The sequence below is a fragment of the Tachypleus tridentatus genome, chromosome 5, assembly GCF_004210375.1.
Source record: "Tachypleus tridentatus isolate NWPU-2018 chromosome 5, ASM421037v1, whole genome shotgun sequence".
In the NCBI taxonomy this organism is placed as follows: domain Eukaryota; kingdom Metazoa; phylum Arthropoda; class Merostomata; order Xiphosura; family Limulidae; genus Tachypleus; species Tachypleus tridentatus.
In genome coordinates, this window is record NC_134829.1 from 49,163,231 (window position 1) to 49,178,251 (window position 15,021).

At 35.2% G+C, this 15,021-nt stretch overlaps 1 long non-coding RNA gene across 1 annotated transcript; it reads right to left on the bottom strand.

Moving 5' to 3' along the window:
• Window positions 1-12,087, bottom strand: LOC143250279 (uncharacterized). The gene is made up of 3 exons (XR_013028121.1): window positions 11,937-12,087; window positions 5,548-5,663; window positions 1-303 (listed from the first exon to the last, which is right to left on the bottom strand). It is a non-coding gene; the product is annotated as an uncharacterized LOC143250279 (long non-coding RNA).
• Window positions 12,088-15,021: the final 2,934 nt, after the last annotated feature.

Consider the following 15,021-nt stretch of genomic DNA (forward strand, 5'->3'; position numbering starts at 1 on the left):
ATACTTTTTTTAACTTTATTAGAAAATGTTATTTAGAAAATGTTCTATTAACTTCAAAATTACTGGGCTTTTACGGAAAAACTCTTCAATTCTACGAAGGAAAAATAATAGAAACAACCATATCGATCCCACGGGGCGGGATGTGGTAACAAAAACTGATTTTTTTTATTTTACAGAATCTTCGAATACGCCATTTTGATGTTTTGTTGATAGGAAAGTATCTTGATACATTTCAACTGTAAAACGTTTTATCTCTGTAAACGTCACAAGTTTATATATATTTTAGGAAGTCCAGGCTTGTATCTAAAGTAAAAAAAAAAAAAAAAAGCTGTCATTAATGATTTTTGTACCACTGTTTACTAAAAAATCGTTAGAGATAATGGTAGCTAAAGTATTATAAAGTGACATTAAAGGTTGACAACACTGGTTTAACGGGGTTGTAGAATTCTAGTAAGAAACCCTGACGCTAGCAATCATCTGGATAAAACTACTGTTATACTAAATACTATATGGATAAACTATTGTTATACTAGATAATATATGGACAAAACTATTGTTACACTAGAAATCATCTGGATAAAACTATTGTTACACTAGAAATAATCTGGATAAAACTATTGTTACACTAGAAATCATCTGGATAAAACCATTGTTACAATAGAAATCATCTGGTTAAAACTACTGTTATACTAAATATTATATGGATGAACTATTGTTATACAAGATAATATATGGACAAAACTATTGTTACACTAGAAATCATCTGGATAAAACTATTGTTACACTAGAAATCATCTGGATAAAACTACTGTTATACTAACTACTATATGGATGAACTATTGTTATACTAGATAATATATTGACAAAACTATTGTTACACTAAAAATCATCTGGATAAAACTATTGTTACACTAGAAATCATCTGGATAAAACTATTGTTACACTAGAAATAATCTGGATAAAACTATTGTTACACTAGAAATCATCTGGATAAAACTATTGTTACACTAGAAATCATCTGGATAAAACCATTGTTACACTAGAAATCATCTGGTTAAAACTACTGTTATACTAAATATTATATGGATGAACTATTGTTATACAAGATAATATATGGACAATACTATTTTTACACTAGAAATCATCTGGATAAAACTATTGTTACACTAGAAATCATCTGGATAAAACCATTGTAACACTAGAAATCATCTGGATAAAACTACTGTTATACTAAATACTATATGGATGAACTATTGTTATACTAAATAAAATATGGATGAACTATTGTTATACAAGATAATATATGGACAAAACTATTTTTACACTAGAAATCATCTGGATAAAACTACTGTTATACTAACTACTATATGGATGAACTATTGTTATACTAGATAATATATTGACAAAACTATTGTTACACTAAAAATCATCTGGATAAAACTATTGTTACACTAGAAATCATCTGGATAAAACCATTGTAACACTAGAAATCATCTAGATAAAACTACTGTTACACTAAATACTATATGGATGAACTATTGTTATACTAGATAATATATAGATAAAACTATTGTTACACTAGAAAACATCTGGATAAAACTATTGTTACACTAGAAATCATCTGGATAAAACTATTGTTACACTAGAAATCATCTGGATAAAACCATTGTTACACTAGAAATCATCTGGATAAAACCATTGTTACACTAGAAATCATCTGGATAAAACCACTGTTATAGTAAATACTATATGGATGAACTATTGTTATACTAGATAATATATGGACAAAACTATTGTTACACTAGAAATCATCTGGATAAAACCATTGTTACACTAGAAATCATATGGATAAAACTACTGTTATACTAAATATATGGATAAACTATTGTTATACTAGATAATGTATAGACAAAATTATTGTTACACTAGAGTTCATCTGGATAAAACTATTGTTACACTAGAAATCATCTGGATAAAACCATTGTTACACTAGAAATTATCTGGATAAAACTACTGTTATACTAAATATTATATGGATGAACTATTCTTATACTAGATAATATATGGACAAAACTATTGTAACACTAGAAATCATTTGTATAAAACTATTGTTATACTAAATACTATATGGATAAACTGTTTTTATACTAGATAATATATGAATAAATATATTTTTACACTAGAAATCATCTGGATAAAACTACTGTTACACTAGAAATAATCTGGATAAAACCATTGTTACACTAGAAATCATCTGGATAAAACTATTGTTACACTAGAAATCATCTGGATAAAACCATTGTTACACTAGAAATCATCTGGATAAAACCAGTGTTACACTAGAAATGATCTGAATAAACTACTGTTATACTAAATACTATATGAATGAACTATTGTTATACTAGATAATATATGGACAAAACTATTGTTACACTAGAATTCATCTGGATAAAACTATTGTTACACTAGAAATCATCTGGATAAAACCATTGTTACACTAGAAATAATCTGGATAAAACCATTGTTACACTAGAAATCATCTGGATAAAACTATTGTTACACTAGAAATCATCTGGATAAAACCATTGTTACACTAGAAATCATCTGGATAAAACCATTGTTACACTAGAAATTATCTGGATAAAGCTATTGTTACACTAGAAATCGTCTGGATAAAACCATTGTTACAGTAGAAATCATCTGAATAAAACTACTGTTATACTAAATACTATATGGATAAACTATTTTTATACTAGATAATATATAGACAAAACTATTGTCACACTAGAAATGATCTGGATAAAACTATTGTTTCACTAGAAATCATCTGTATAAAATCATTGTTACACTAGAAATCATCTGGATAAATCTACTGTTATATTAAATACTATATGGATGAACTATTGTTAAACTAGATAATATATGGACTAAACTATTGTTACACTAGAAATCATCTGGATAAAACCATTGTTACACTAGAAATCATCTGGATAAAACTACTGTTATACTAAATACTTTATGGATGAACTATTGTTATACTAGATAATATATGGACAAAACTATTGTTGCACTAGAAATCATCTGGATAAAACTATTGTTACACTAGAAATCATCTGGATAAAGCTATTGTTACACTAGAAATGATCTGGATAAAACCATTATTACACTAGAAATCATCTGGATAAAACTACTGTTATACAAAATACTATGTGGATGAACTATTTTTATACTAGATAATATATGGACAAAACTATTGTTACACTACAAATCATCTGGATAAAACTATTGTTACACTAGAAATCATCTGGATAAAAATATTGATACACTGGCAATCATCTGGATAAAAGTATTGTTATACTAGATAATATATGACTAAAACTATTGTTGCACGAGATGCCATGTGAAAAAAACAATTCTTAGACTGGATACTATCTGGATAAAGTTATAGTTATACTGAATAATATATGGATAAAACTATTTTTAGACTATATAATGTCTGGATAAAGCTATTGTTACACTAGATACTACATAGATGAAGCTATTGTTACACTAGATATCATGTGGATAAGACTATTGTTACACTAGAATCAATCTGGATAAAACTATTGTTACACTAGAAACTTTATAGATATTTGTTTTAAAGGAATACATCTTTTACGTATGAAATTTATCCCTGAGTATATGTCTATAAATATAGATACGTGTATTAGAGTTTTTATTTAAATCGTAAGCCTTCCTTTCTAACCATGCGCTTGAAATATATATGTATATTCATATAGATATATATGTATACAGGAACTGTTTCCCCCTAGAGATAAGTGATTATTGTTTCTATAGTGACTTAATTACGTTGCAGGAAACGCACATCAGTAACAGCAAACTATTCTTCGCAGCCATACTGAGTCGCGTGCATCAAGAAGCCACGCGTTCCGAAGTGAGGCGTAACAATGGAAATCAAACATTCAAGGAAGGCCTATCTGTTGACGTTCGTTTCAAGTAAGAGGAGCAGATATAATGTGTAAGTGACAGTACCCCTCGTGATCTTTATGTAAACTAAACGGAAATTTCATACCAGCGAAGCGAAAAATAACTTGGGAGATGACAAAGCAAATAATTCAAAGTCGACAAAATTACCTATTTCAAACAAAAGTAAATTTATTTGTGTTGTGGAAGTGAATATTTTAGTACAAAAATTTATCTATCAAAACTTGATATCAAGATAATAATTCATATCGTAACTTGTGCTAAGTAAAAGTAGTAGTATTCCGTATCAGAAGAAACAAAGTAACTTATTCATTAACGCATTAACGTGTTGTTACTGAACAGAGATAAAAGTAATTTGTTACCTAATATCGCCTAATCTTGTCAATTAACTACTTTATAGCTTTAAAACTATAAACTAATCTAACTTTATTATCTATCTCTAACCCTTCGTTTAGCTTTAGTTGCTAATCTCCTGCCATCTGGGGGAATGTAGACACAAAATATATGGACGAGGACTATTCGTCTCGAATGAATATTTGGTTTAGGGAATAAGTTTCTAACTAAGTTTACTTGCAATTTAGCAACGAAATTCTGAACGAGAAATAATTCGGTGTGAAGCAGCTCACGAGACTCACATGAAGCAGCCCACGAGACTCTTTCGATCTCCGTAATAATCTGCTTGTTTTGAACAGCAAAACTTAACTGCTCTTAAACGTAAACCATTTGGAATTAAATAGTTATTGTTTCTCTGACAGAATATTTTGTATCTCTGCTACGTTGATATTACTGGTATAAATTTATGTTTATAGATTTTTATATAACGATTTGCTTTTTAGCTTCTTCCAAAGCAGCTGGTACATTCCTCTAGAAAGTCAAAGGAATTCTCTAACAATTTCCAAGCGAAAGATTGACAGGGGCGCTGAAAACTAGAGACGATTTAAGGCTAAACTACACAAATTTTGCTTTGTTCTAGGGTCTCATTAATTTTGATAAAATAACAGGCAACATAGATTGAATTACTAAGCTTGTATACTAAACTACTAATTCTAATTAAATTAGGTTTAAGTTTGTTGTTATAGTATTGAGCAGGTACGTTAAATCGTACAATATTATGTTTCAGTTTTTACAGGTAAAAGATTAACGTTTGGAAAGACGCTAAGACAGAAAAGAGGAACAAAAGTGTTGAGCCAGATTTTTTCTAATCAAAATACTCAACTTAGTTTTCTTGAACTAAATAGATGAGATTAATGTATATTATATCAAAACAGATAAAAAGCACCTGGCTTGCTTAGTTATACCTCTGTAGTTTTTATTCTTAGTTACGATACTGAGTCTTTTATTGGATCGTCGGTAAGTTTCCGGACTTATATTGTTAACATGAGTATATCCAGAGTTAAGTTACCAGCTGAGGACGGCCCAAATAGCTCATTATGTAATTGTGCCTTAAAAACAAACAATGGCAACTGTAATTAGATATATTAATATGCTTCTTAATTTATTATAAATATTCTAATTAATTTCTATTTGGTTTTAAGAATAATTAATTTGGATAAATTCACTTACTTTTCTTTCTTATTGAAATCATTCACGAGATTCTTCGTGCTAGACTGGGTTTTGAGATTTGTTTGTAGCCATTACAGGTCGTGACCTTCGCCTCATTACATTAAAGGCACTGTCTTCTGTTATTTACATTAAGGAGTTTGTGTAAAGAAATATACATACTCATAAAATGAATAATAACAAACTAATTAATAATTACCTAAATAATATACATAATAGCAATAAGTTGCTGCTGACTGGTTGTCTTTTTGGGGTCGGTGGTTCGAATTTAGGGACGGCATCATAGTTCTTAGATGACCTACTCTCAAAACTGTGCAACAAGACTCCATTATTGAAGTGAGGAGTACGGAAGTATACATGGGATATTGATTTCTTATAGACTTTTTGTCTTCTTTATCTCTTTGCTATTTCAGCATCTTTTTTTTTCATTTAATCAGGGATATTTTGTTTTAATTTTAAGACTCTGAATCCAGATGTAGTTTTTAATAGTACATATTTATTATTATTATTATTATTTTTACTTTACGTTTGGATTTGCTTTTGAGTGTTTGGTTAGAATGCAGTGAAAAGTCACGTATTCTTTTCGCGTTGTGTGACAAGATGGTGGAAAAGGCCGATACAATGCTGGAAGAAGTAGGCTTATCTTTATATATCATATTACCGTATTTAATCATCGTTCATCGTATTTTATCTTTGTTTCTGTCATAAACAAACGCTAAGTTTATCAGTATTTATTTTGAGGTGAATCTTTAATGTGCTCAAAATGTCCCAGGAAGCAAAATGGTAGAACAAGCTAGACCTGAAACATGTAAATAAATAGGCCCATTGTATTTTGGGATATGAGAGACAGAGACTGGCTTAGCAGAAAAAAAAAAAAAAAAAAAAAAAAAATATCCAAAGATGAGAATTACGTTTCTAAAACAACACTTACGTTTATAAGTTCAAAATTAAATAAAAAAAGACTGAAACCGCAAACAAAACCAAATAAGATGACGATAATTCATGTTAATTTTCTTTGACTGGTGTTCTAGTGCGGAATTATAATCGTAATCTAGCTTGAACCTGATGGAGATTCATGAGTTTGATTCTTTTAGATGTTCGCTTAAAGATACTCAAGAACTATTTGTTTGTTTTGAATTTCGTGGAAAGCTACACGAGAGCTATCTGCGATAGTCGTCCCTACTTTAACGGTGTAAGACTAGAGGGAAGGCAGCTAGTCATCACCACCCACAGACAACTCTTGGGCTACTCTTTTATCAACGAATAGTGGGATTGAGAGTGACATTATAACGCTCCCACGGCTGAAAGGGCGAGCATGTTTGGTGTGACGGGGAATCGAGCCCGTGACCCTGAGATTGCGAGTCGAGAGACTTAAGCCATGCCAAGCCATCAAGGGCTATATTCACTACCTATATCTAATTTCGAGCTAATAGATTAAATGGGAGGCATATATTCAACAAATGTACATTGTCAGCATTTGGGACACTCTTGTCTCACCGCATCCTCGAATCCAAAATGCGGAGTACTTTGTGTGTGTGTGTAGCATTGGGATGCTAACAAGGGACCTGTAGATCAACAGTGCTTCACAGTAATAACTGAGTCACTCTCACAGGGTGCCTAGAAGTCCTGGTTTTTGGTAGTTTCGCCCAGTGTTAAAAAAAATCAAAGGTTGCACAGAACGTCCCAGTGTTCCAAAAAAAATTAAAAGTTGCACAGAATGTCCCTGTTTTATGATACAAATGCCAAACTGACAGTCACATCGAATCACTAACCTATCAGTCCCTACTTGACTTGCATGACAGTCACATCGAATCACTAACCTATCAGTCCCTACTTGACTTGCATGACAGTCACATCGAATCACTAACCTAACAGTCCCTACTTGACTTACTTGACAGTCACATCGAATCACTAATCTAACAGTCCCTACTTGACTTGGATGAAAGTCACATCGAATCACTAACCTAACAGTCCCTACTTGACTCTCTTGACAGTCACATCGAATCACTAACCTAACAGTTCCTACTTAACGTACTTGACAGTCACATCGAATCACTAATCTAACAGTCCCTACTTGACTTGCATGACAGTCACATCGAATCACTAACCTAACAGTCCCTACTTGACTCTCTTGACAGTCACATCGAATCACTAACCTAACAGTCCCTACTTGACTCTCTTGACAGTCACATCGAATCACTAATCTAACAGTCCCTACTTGACTTGCTTGACAGTCACATCGAATCACTAACCTAACAGGCCCTACTTGACTCTCTTGACAGTCACATCGAATCACTAACCTAACAGTCCCTACTTGACTTTGCTTGACTCTCGAATCACTAACCTAACAGTCCCTACTTGACTCTCTTGTCACATCGAATCACTAACCCAACAGTCCCTACTTGACTCTCTTGACAGTCACATCGAATCACTAACCTAACAGTCCCTACTTGACTCTCTTGACAGTCACATCGAATCACTAACCTAACAGGCCCTACTTGACTCTCTTGACAGTCACATCGAATCACTAACCTAACAGGCCCTACTTGACTCTCCTGACAGTCACATCGAATCACTAACCTAACAGTCCCTACTTGACTCTCTTGACAGTCACATCGAATCACTAACCTAACAGTCCCTACTTGACTCTCTTGACAGTCACATCGAATCACTAACCTAACAGTCCCTACTTGACCTGCTTGACAGTCACATCGAATCACTAACCTAACAGTCCCTACTTGACTTGACTCTTAACCCAACAGTCCCTACTTGACTTGACAGTCACATCGAATCACTAACCCAACAGTTCCTACTTGACTCTCTTGACAGTCACATCGAATCACTAACCTAACAGTCCCTACTTGACTCTCTTGACAGTCACATCGATTCACTAATCTAACAGTCCCTACTTGATTTGCATGACAGTCACATCGAATCACTAACCCAACAGTCCCTACTTGACTTGCTTGACAGTCACATCGAATCACTAACCTAACAGTCCCTTTTTTACTCTCTTGACAGTCACATCGAATCACTAACCTAACAGTCCCTACTTGACCTACTTGACGGTCACATCGAATCACTAACCTAACAGTCCCTACTTGACTTGCTTGACAGTCACATCGAATCACTAACCTAACAGTCCCTACTTGACTCTCTTGACAGTCACATCGAATCACTAATCTAACAGTCCCTACTTGACTCTCTTGACAGTCACATCGAATCACTAACCTAACAGGTCCTACTTGACTCTCTTGACAGTCACATCGAATCACTAACCTAACAGTCCCTACTTGACTCTCTTGACAGTCACATCGAATCACTAACCTAACAGTCCCTACTTGACTCTCTTGACAGTCACATCGAATCACTAACCTAACAGTCCCTACTTGACCTACTTGACAGTCACATCGAATCACTAACCTAACAGTCCCTACTTGACTCTCTTGACAGTCACATCGAATCACTCGAATCACTAACAGTTCCTGCTTGACTCTCTTGACAGTCACATCGAATCACTAACCTAACAGTCCCTACTTGACTCTTTGACAGTCACATCGAATCACTAACCTAACAGTCCCTACTTGACTCGAATACATGACAGTCACATCGAATCACTAACCCAACAGTCCCTACTTGACTTGCTTGACAGTCACATCGAATCACTAACCTAACAGTCCCTTTTTTACTCTCTTGACAGTCACATCGAATCACTAACCTAACAGTCCCTACTTGACCTACTTGACGGTCACATCGAATCACTAACCTAACAGTCCCTACTTGACTTGCATGACAGTCACATCGAATCACTAACCCAACAGTCCCTACTTGACTCTTTTGACAGTCACATCGAATCACTAATCTAACAGTCCCTACTTGACTCTCTTGACAGTCACATCGAATCACTAACCTAACAGTCCCTACTTGACTCTCTTGACAGTCACATCGAATCACTAACCTAACAGTCCCTACTTGACCTACTTGACAGTCACATCGAATCACTAACCTAACAGTCCCTACTTGACTCTCTTGACAGTCACATCGAATCACTAACCTAACAGTCCCTACTTGACTTGCATGACAGTCACATCGAATCACTAACCTAACAGTCCCTACTTGACTCTCTTGACAGTCACATCGAATCACTAACCTAACAGTCCCTACTTGACCTACTTGACAGTCACATCGAATCACTAACCTAACAGTCCCTACTTGACTCTCTTGACAGTCACATCGAATCACTAACCTAACAGTCCCTACTTGACTCTCTTGACAGTCACATCGAATCACTAACCTAACAGTCCCTACTTGACTCTCTTGACAGTCACATCGAATCACTAACCTAACAGTCCCTACTTGACCTACTTGACAGTCACATCGAATCACTAACCTAACAGTCCCTACTTGACTTGCTTGACAGTCACGTCGAATCACTAACCTAACAGTTCCTACTTGACCTACTTGACAGTCACATCGAATCACTAACCTAACAGCCCCTACTTGACTTGCTTGACAGTCACGTCGAATCACTAACCTAACAGTTCCTACTTGACTCTCTTGACAGTCACATCGAATCACTAACCTAACAGTCCCTACTTGACTCTCTTGACAGTCACATCGAATCACTAACCTAACAGTCCCTACTTGACTTGCTTGTTGTGTCCTGCTGGGCACTTGATACTTAGAAGTAAAAGAGAAAGAAATAGAGACACCCTCTTCCAACCCCACACTGTGAAACATTTCAACTCAGGTTGGAGTTATGTCATGGCATAGTGCCCTCAACTGAATTGAGGGCCCATCTTAGGTCAGTCTTGTTTGCCCTTACCCAGGATTTTTATGAAATTATGCTTCTCTGTAAATTTGGTAATGAAATATACAAGTATTATAGTCAAATTTTTGTCACGAGAAACACATATATTGTCAATCTTACTGTCAAAGTTTTGCGATGGAATACACTCATACAATTAGTTTACTTTTTATAACTACTTGTTGGAACAGTCAAATGTGTGTCTCTTGTGGTTCGTCCCAGTGAACCCGAGAAATGTTCTCGCACACATCGTTCCGTTTTATGATAAAGACATAAACTGCCAGTCACATGGAATCACGAATTTAATAGGCCTACTTGAATCACTCGCTGCTGTTGTACATTCTCTCGTGTCGCCACACTTTGTCGAAAGTTTCGTGTGCGAAGGTTGTTTACTTAGTGCCATCGAAGTAAAACCAATATCAGTTGGCGAATGTGTGGTGGATGGGTAAATGTCAAGGACTGTTCTCTTAAGATATTTTTATTATTAAAAGCACCTAAACCATCATAGTGTCAAAACGTCGGAGAAATATGTTTGTTTTTCCTTTAAATACTTTGATAGCAGAATTCCATTACTTAACGAGGAGCGAGTTGTACAATAAAGTTGAATTCGGTATTAGTAAGGTTGTGTTTGTGATAACAGACAGTGACAGATCAACATATTACGAATTAATTTGTTTGTTTGAAGCTAATCACAAAGCTACCCACGCTAGTACAGCGATAAGTCTACGGATTTACAACGCTAAAATCAGGGGTTCGATTCTCTTAGGTGGGCTAAACAAATAGCCCGATGTAGCTTTGCTCTAAGAAAAATACGCACACAAACACACTCACAAAGCTACACAATGGGCTATCTGTTTAGCCCACCTAAGGGCTACAGAGACAGAACACCGTCTCTGTTCGCCACGGGTGCTGAAACCCGGATTCTAGTGTTGCAAGTGGGGAGGTAAGGATCTGTTATTCGAAAAACAACGCCAATGTTAATGCGTTTGGAAATATTTTGAAACAGTTCAATAAATGTAAAGTAAATTAATTAAAAGTTAGATTGTTTCAAATTTCAAATAACTCTTGAAATCAGTGACCACACCTGAATGTTCCCGGTACGGAAATCTGGTCACCCTACACTATCTGCTCAGAAATATACGTGAGATTTAAAGAGAGAGAGAAAATCAATATTTGAACTAATTTTATTTACATTAAATTCGTTTAAAAGTTTATTATTTACTTCAAAACCAAATATGAACTCTCTCTAGCTGCATTAGAAAAAGCTGAGTGGATCAAATTACTGTTGCGTGAGACATGTTTACATAAGTTGAGCTAGGCCTAAACTAGAGGTGTGATCGAGCATACAAATTACAATGGTAAGTAACATTTACATTTTTTTCTGAACTTAAATCTGAGACATCTCATTCATTCTATTTATTTTTCGGAAATTATGTTCTTTAAAATATGTTTTACCTATAAATCAGTCGATAATGAAGAATAAGTAACCATATTACTGGCCCTAACGTCCGAATTTTGTCACTAAAAAACACACCCAATACGAGTCCTATTATACAAAATTTGCCACGCAGCTTGCATTTGTTACCTGTAATAGTTCATGGAGGTCAGGAACTACCACCTCTTTCAAGCTCGGGAACGAATTTCGAATAGTGATTCTGCGAGACATTTCTAGACAGGCTGAGTTAACGCATATACAAAAATTATGCCTTAGCATAACGCCCTCAGCTGGATTGAGGGCCCACGTGAGGTCAGACTTTTTTCCCCATCCCCTTCCCAACCCTTTTGTGAAATAATATTCTGTACGATTTTGTCACGGAATATGTTCGTATCATCACCGTTACCGTTCGACTTTTGTCGTAAGTAAGTATAATCTATTTTGATAAATCTATAGTAAAGCCTCGCGAAAGACGTTTGTCGTTAACATTTCTCTCAGACGTTGTTTTTATTACTTTTTGATGGCCCGACATGACAAAGTGTGTTAAGGCGTTCGACTCGTAATCTGAGGGTCGCGGGTCCGAATCCCAGTCGAACCAAACATGCTCGCCCTTTAAGCCGTGAGGGAAGTTATAATGGTACGGTCAATCCCACTATTCGTTGATAAAAGACTAGCCCAAGAGTTGGCTGTGGGTGGTGATAACTAGTTGCCTTCCCTCTAGTCTTACACTGCTAAATTAGGGACGGCTAGCACAGATAGCCCAGGAGTAGCTTTGTGCGAAATTCAAAAACAAATACAAAAATATTACTTTTTGTGCGTTTAACTGCTCTGAGAATACAGTGCTCGTATTCAGTGCATATCACAACGTATTAGCAACGAGTAACATTTTTAGTTGGTATTACTGTCGTAATGAAAACGTTATGTTTAGTGTTTCATCGAATTCAAATTATTATTTTATCTTAAATCTTAAAAAAAATAAAACCTTAACTAAATCCAAATAATTTAATGCTGTTGTTACTAAGATATATTAGAAATATAATGTTATATTTCTATTTTAGCATTAGGAACCCAACATTACCCAGAACTCTAACAGTAAGCTAAACGAGCAACTCGAGGCCAGCCATGAATTATAAACTTTGTCGGTTTGGTTTTGGAATTTCGCACAAAGCTACTCGAGGGCTATCTGTGTTAGCCGTCCCTAATTTAGTGGTGTAAGACTAGAGGGAAGGCAACTAGTCATCACCACTCACCACCAACTCTTGGGCTACTCTTTTACCAACGAATAGTGGGATTGACCGTAACATTATACACCCCCACGGCTGGGAGGGCGAGCATGTTTAGCACGACGCGGGCGCGAACCCGCGACCCTCAGATTACGATTCGCACTCCTTACGCGCTTGGCCATGCCAGGCCATAAACTTTGTCAGCTCACACAAGTTAAACAGTGCATAACAGATAGATACAATTTATAGAATTTTTTTTTTAATATACCAAATATATATATGATAGTAAATACCAGTGTCTGTAAATATGTTTTATTTGTGCGTGTTCAGTATAATTAAGCTTCTGATGTGTTTTTTTTTTTTTCAAATAATAGACCTTTGACGTCATTCGAATCTTGGTCCCATTCAACCGTACTCGACTACGTGATGTAACTTCCGGGAAAAGTCGCAACTCGTCAATTAGTATCATATTATTCTTCTGGGAAATTAGAAAAAAAAAAGCATACACACACACATGTCGTAACCAGACTAGAAACGATTTTCATCAATCTGAAGTCAATTTTTGTTGTTGTTTGTAATAAAGTGGGTTTTATTTCACGTACAATATCAGTGGAACAGCTTCCAAACACGAAGTAGGCCTCACGTCTTTTCCTACCGCTCCTTTGTAATCTGACGTATCATGAAAAGCTAACAGCTGCAGCTATCCTGATAGGTCTGGCAGCTTGTGCGGCCAGCGGTATTTTGTTCGTCGTCGTGTAGCAGATATCACGACATATAGCTACGGAAATTGCCTTCATTCATCTGTTCCTTCGACCAATCTCATCTACTGCAGCGCGAGCTAACGGTGATGCTATCTCTACAAAATGCTAGTGTGTTTAATTAATGGAATATTACGATCTATAATTTAACATTTTCGACACTGCCCTTTACTACTCTATTATAAGACAAAATAAAACATGGTTCATTTAACAAACTGTGTACCAGCTCAAACTATTCATGCTTAAAGTAACACTTATCATGCGGCTTGTGAACTACATACAAATATTATTATAAATATCCATTTTAGTATAGTATTCAGTAATACTAAAACTTTAATTTCGAACTAAATATTTTAAAAACTGCACCAGTCGTCGTTCTCGTCTTCTCTGCCAGACGAAGAGCGTGAGTGACGTGTAATCGGAGTTCTCATCACTCGCAGGTTCCTTTTACTCACCGAACTATATATATATATAAATCAATGTACAGTTGATTCATCAAAATCAAACAGGAGCAATCACTACAGGGACCGTTGTAAATCTCTCCATTAAGAAGAAAAAATATATGTTTATTCAATATTAAACTTGCGCGATAACCTTCCATATTTTGAAATTATGAGTGCATATTTATAACTCTCATTTGTTTAAGCCTAAAGAGAGTCTAATAATCTAGTATTACATTTTAGTTTTGTGTGCTGTTTCATTAAGCTTAGAAGCCGTTCCAGTTTATTCGAAAGGTAGATACCATGAGGTGTTGGCTTAACTACCAAAAAACCTTTAACAATTTCACACTTGCAAATAGTTTGCCAGCTAGAAAACTAAATTAAAATGTTGTACATCCTCTGATAATTTTTGTTCCTATTATAATCCACTTGTTTTTTTGTTTTTTACGCTATACTATTTCTACACTTTACTTATTTTTTTATTTTGAATTTCGCGCAAAGTTACTCGAAGGCTATCTACGCTAGCCGTCCCTAATTTTCCAGTGTAAGACTAGAGGGAAGGCAGCTACTCTTCTACTAACGAATAGTGGGATTGACCCCACGGCTGAAGTGGCGATCATGTTTGGTGTGACGATGATTCGAACCCGCGACCCTCGGATTACGAGTCAAGTGCCTTAACCACCTGACCATGCCGATCCCCAAAACTTAAGCCTATTTCATTTCTGCATTGCTACAATGATTGGATAAAGCTACATGTATGTGAATGCCTGAACACTTTTATTATATCGTTTTTATCAAAATGAAGGGTTAATAA